Genomic DNA, 6066 nt, shown 5'->3' with positions numbered 1-6066 from the left:
GTTTGAACGAAATTATAGCGTGGTTTCGCAGGTTCTGCAGCTGTGCCCTTTTTTTTATTCTCTTGCTCACTGCAGGTGTTCACTAAAGATATTCCAGTCATTGACCACGGAGTGAAAGGGAAAGAGACCCGGGATGGTCTGGGTCAGCTTCTTGGGCAGCCGAGAAGCTACAAGCAGCAGCAATGTTCCCAAGTTGGTGTTGCTGGTGCAAAGCAAAGGCATAAATATGCAGCGACTGTGCAAATCACCACCTTTCAACGACTTAATGCGATTTGATGAGCTGAGGCTTTTATTTGTAGAAGTAAATTGGCAGAGAACGAGCTTGATACCGTCTGTGTAGTTTGATTTGGATTGCTGCTGTGTGAGTGACCTACAGACAATTGGTAAGATGCAATAAAAGCCCCACATTTATTACTTCTAAAACTCGCTGTTCATTGGGATAAAAATTGAGGCCTGAGGTTTAGAAAACCACGAAGGTCATGTAAATTGAAAACCCAGTCTGCCTCCCCCCCCCCCCCCCCCACCATAGATGATTCTGGAACTAGGGGCATAAGTTTGATGTGAGAGATTTGAGAAGGGCCTGAGAGGCATGTTGCTCACTGAGGGTGGTCTGCATATTAATTAAAAGGCCAGAGGAAAGTGCTCAGAATTTTGAGATTCAAAAGGCATTTGGACAGATTTATGGATGGGAAATCTTTAGATTTAGAAGGCTATGAAGCAAATGCAGGAAAATGGGACTGTTCTGTGCACTGGAGATGCTGGAATCTGGAGCTGCAATTCAGCAGGTCAGACATCATCTTGGAGCTAAAGGGATGGTTGAGGTACTGGGTCAAGAACCTGGTCAGTATAAAGAGGTGAGTGGAGGTGGCAAACCGATTGGTGAATCCAGACAAGGAGGGATTGGTGGGCAGATGGAGCTGGGTGGGGGAGAGAAGAAATAGAAATAGTAACAGAGGCTGGGAGTTGATAAATGACAAAGGGCTCTAAATTATGGAATCTGATAAGGAAGGTTAATTGGTGATGTGGTGATGTGATTTCTGAGCTCCTTGTCCTCTGAGGCTGGCATCTAAACTTGATCATTTTGCATTGAATTTCTGAATCCAAATAATTTTCTGTAAGATTGCAAACTGAAATGGTAAAATGTATACATTTAGTCAATTAACCTTGATAAGTTTATTTCTTCAATTACTTGATTCAATTTTCACTTCTATCTCTACAGTTTTAAATTTGATATGTTTTGGTGCATAACTTTGAAATTGAGTAAAAACACAGAAATCATAGCATCTGCAGACATTCGTATTTCACTCAACTTTGAAATGGAAGCCTGGATGTAGCACATAATGTGATGGCAGTGTTGCAGCCTCATGCCTAAGCGTGTTTAACATAAAGCCTGTCCTCCAGCTACAATGGTCAACATGCCTGGGTATCCAGACAAGTCGCCACAAGCCAGCCAATTGAGAACAAGGACAACTTCAAGGACTGGTGCAAGATGCAGGTTTTAATTAGTTAGTTCTGACTGTAAAAGAGGCTCACCTCGTGACCCAAGGAGACAACATGCCTTGCTCATCTTACCATAGTTTGTTCTTTGTTACATCACAGGATTTGGTAACTCCTGCATTGACCCACATTACTACACACAACCATCTTTTCACGAACTGAAATGGCTGGCGATAAAAATGACACGACGTCAGTCGATGAAGTCAAACTCGACATCCCTTTTTACAACCAACGCGCAATGTTGGCCTTCGATCCTGGGGGTATGGTTCCATTCACTCAATGTCATTAGCCAGAGGATGAAATTTGGCTTCCTTACAGCTTGTCTCCCAGTGTAGATTGCCTGTGAAGTAGAAGTCGTGCTGCTTAATCCTGGTGAAATGATGCCATACACGCACCAAAATCTGTTGTCTTGAAGCAAATATTGCCCATGGTCCTATTTGGCATTTGTACAATTTTTTTTTAAAAGCAGAACTAGGATGTTAATCTGCAGAATTCAGCAGCACTCTGACACTTTTTGGAGAATTTGTTGAACTGGCTCCTACGACCAGACCACATGATCCTTCCCATTATATTAACTGAATACAGCAAACAATGCAGTTACTCAGGCCAACACAGACGTGACTACTAGCTATGATGGTTAACATGCTTGTTGACTTGAATGCTGGACACCTGTGTTGGTTTGACACAATGCCATTCCCTGACCTCTTCAGCAAGCATGTGATGGCCCTCACCAACTCCTCCAATGTCAACCTAAAAGTTTTGTTATCCATCGATCAGTTAAAGCTAATGTGCGTTGAGAACTCGTGGACTATGCCACTCACTGAACCAGCGAAGTCACAAAGTTCTAGCCCATTCTGCCAACAACTGTGAACACTTTAGTACCAAATAAGATCAGGCCAAACAATCAACCTGCTAGACCGATTTATATGGCAAGACAAAGCCAAACACAACTCAGAGGCTGAGGTGAGAGCTGTTGTGTGCTTTGTGTGAAGCCTGTCACCACTGATGACTGACTAGAGGCCACATTTGGGTGTTCAGACAAGCCAGCCAATCAAGGACAACTTCAAGGTCTGGTGCAAGATGTGGGCTTTGATAAGTTAGTTTGGACTGTAAAATATAAAATGAGGACATAACATGCCTTGTTCAGTTTAACATTGTTCTTTGTTACATCATAACTAATGTTCCACTTCAGTTGGAAAGAGAATATGGAACCGGTCAGGTTAGACTTTCACTTTGTTTTCATTAATTTTGAACAGGTCATCACATTTGCAAATCTTTTACAGACATCCCACACCTGCTTTCTGTGTGTGTGTGTGCTTTCATCTGTTTCCAATCTACCAGTAGTACCACACTGTCCAGTGACTTCCTCAGCATCACCCCCCCCCCCCCCCCATGAACTCATCCCTCCACTCTTCTCAACCCCAACTTGGAAACATTTCCTTCCATCTGATTCATAGGCTCTTTGTTGTAATTTATTTATGTTACCATCATTGCCTTTTGGTTTGATTTATTCTTCCCCCCCTGCATGGATAGTACATATGAAGAATATTTCTTCAATTCACAAGAATCACTATGATGAATAACATTTTTTCACTATGTTGCAAGCTGTGTGTAACTGAGAAAACTGAATTACCATGTAACCAACTGCTTGTAAAATTGCATCCTGAAGAAATTAAATTAATGCTTAGGTTCCATGGCAGGTTATTTTAAATCTTTTGCTTTCCATATGTGCAATATAGGACTTGCACACTAACAAATCTGTTTTGTAAAAAAAAATTTCATCACAACTTGGCAATGGATGAATCTGCATTGAAATTTCTACAGTCGTTAACTGTCACTTGTTCGTTAATCTCTACATACATGAAGAAGCAATTGCCATAGTGCTAAGAGTTCTACAGTGCGGAAACAACATTCGGCCCAACTTGTCCATGTTGAGCAAGGTGGTAACATTTACCTGCATTACAGTTACACCTGCTTCCACTGCTTTGGCAGGTTATTTCATATATTCACCACTCTGTTTGATGAATTTCTGTTGATAAATTACCCTGTCTTTGTACTTGATAGAGGCAAACCTGTTGAACACCTTGGGAGTTGAGGTTCATGGTTCCATGAAGGTAATGATGATGGGTTCTGCATTGACATTTTTGCAGTTGTTATTGAGCTACCCTTGTCCATTAATCTAAGATCCTGCAGTGTTACGAATATTTTAATAACTGGCTTTAATACTTTTTAAATTGGATCATTGGTAATTATTGATTTTGTTTTTCCAGGCTTGCGAAGGATAATGCAGTATGTAATACTTTCTCAGAATTCAAATATTTTCTCATTTTAGTTTTAAAGCTTTTGCATAGCATCTTGACTGAAATGGAAGCAAAAGCCCAGCACCTTTGATTTGAACTTTAACATTGAATATTACCGATGGAGAAGGTAAAAATAAATTGGTGGGAAGAAGGAATAACGGTCTCATCTAATGGAAAGAAAGTAGAAGTGTTTTGCAAGAAAATGTCATTTTTCTTCCTTCATTTCCTGATACCTCTGTTTATTTTGTTTAAAGACTGCCAGATTTAATTGTGTATTTCCAGATGCACTCTGTTCAAAGGATTTACATAAGTAGTGATTTCCTTTCAACTGAAGAGCCAAAAAAATAATTTTATTGGCGGGGTGCTCAAAGCAGTTGACCTTAAATATTGTGTGAAGAAGAAAAGTTTTGATTGAATGGAGGAAAAGATATTTAGGGATTGAGATGCATCTTTAAAGTTGCAAGTACAGCCATAAAAAGTTTATTAGAAAAAAGGTAATTTTAATCAGAGCATATCTCCAGCGACTTTTGGTGTCTGTTTGAACTTTGCTGTCTGAGCCTACATGGGTTTTCTCTTGGTGTTCTGGCTTCCTCCCACAACACAAATTGGGAATGGTAAATTATCCTGGGTGTAGATAAGTGGCAAACACATTGGGTGTGGGTTTGGATGGCATGTGTAAAGGAATAACTTGTAGGAGAAAATAAGAGGGAATGGGATTACTCTCCATGGAGCTGGCAGTGATCTCTGGTGTCAAATAAATTCTGCAACTTTTAAAGGAAGCCATTACGTGGCTTCAAAAGGTTTGTTTGTATTTTCTTCTCTGCTAAGGTTGCAGCAGGTATTCAATAATTATTTCCCTACAATAATGATGTTGGGTCCCTTAAATTCGGAGCTAAGAGATCCTTGGTTATTTGAAAATGGCTTTAAGAAAAATTGAGCAAGGAACATCCATTCCCTGTTTCTTTCATTGCACTGTAGACAACTCGTAGTTAAAGCTCTAGCCAAGTTGTGAGATAAACAAAATTCTTATTTGGTGACAAAGGAGAAAAATTGTTGAAAAAAAAATATTATTTTTATTCTAGTGACTTGCTGAACTCATTAATTAGACACAGTATTTGTTTCAGGGGTGGGGAATATATTGCATTAATTACATTTAAATCCATGCCTGTGGAGCATTTCACCTTAATTGACTACATGTTTAATGCACCTAACTTGGTGCATTGCAGATCATTGCTCCAATTTGAAGTGATTAGCTTGCTTGGGTGGGTCCTTAATCCAGGGATTGGGATTGTGTATAGTAACTGCAAATTCTAGGAGTGGTTGACATGAAGGTCAGATGAGAATTTAGGAAATATAGTAAAATATTGTTTATTCTGAATAGAATTGGAATAAAATAATTTAATTGCATGCTTCATTGGTGAGCATGAGAATACAGTGCATAGTTTTAGTCTCTTTAAAGGAATGCATTGGGAGCAGTTCAGAGATTTCTTGACTAATACCTATAATAGGCTGTTTGTCTTTAAGAAAGATTGAATGAACTTGGATTGTATTTATTTGAATTAAAGAATGAGGGGGGAATTTGAATGACTACTTAGTCCCTGAGGGGTTTTGACAGCATGGATGTAAAGAGGCTATTTACTCTTTTGAGAATCTAAAATTGGAAGTCCGTTTAAATGTAACCCATTTAATACATGAATGTGTCACTCTGTCGGTTGATAGTCTTCGGAATGTTCCCACAAAAGGTGGTGGGAGCAGAGTTTTCTATATATTTTTTAAAAAAACAGCTGTAGTGGAGAGATAATTGATAATGTGTGAATGACTTGACTGTTCTGTTGCAAGCAAGCATGAGCCCTCCTGTATTAAGTTTTTGCAGCCAGATGGAGTTGAGGATATAATCATTAATTTGAGGGATAAGTGACCCACTCCCACTAATTGATGTCTGTGTGTGCTTTAAGCATTGAAGGTTGCTGCAAAAGGCCCTGGGAATGAATCTGATCATCTCGCACATTGCAGTAAAGCCCAGATATTGTGCAATCTGGAGAGAAATAATTTTGTGGTCATTAAATATGGATTACTGGCAGCGCATGTGATTTTAATTTGTTGGGCGGTGCAGATAAAATTGCTGACATAGACATGATATTCCAAATGTAATTAATCTGAATTGCATTTTGGGATAATGCACAGTATTTCTGTCTGTGATTGTCCGAATTTGAGAAGGAATATTTAATACCTAAAATAATTGAATTGCACTCTAAATGTCCTTGATCTG

The 6066-nt window shown here is 39.2% G+C and overlaps 1 protein-coding gene across 5 annotated transcripts in view; it reads left to right on the top strand.

Moving 5' to 3' along the window:
- Positions 1 to 6066, top strand: part of LOC138758565 (KN motif and ankyrin repeat domain-containing protein 1-like) — a 326554-nt gene that overhangs the window by 1026 nt on the left and 319462 nt on the right. The gene's annotated exons all lie outside the window — the stretch shown is intronic.

Source organism: Narcine bancroftii, chromosome 1 (assembly GCF_036971445.1).
Source record: "Narcine bancroftii isolate sNarBan1 chromosome 1, sNarBan1.hap1, whole genome shotgun sequence".
Classification (NCBI taxonomy): Eukaryota; Metazoa; Chordata; class Chondrichthyes; order Torpediniformes; family Narcinidae; genus Narcine; species Narcine bancroftii.
The sequence above is the reverse complement of the archived record's forward strand: the minus strand, read 5'-3'. Positions and strand labels throughout refer to the sequence as shown.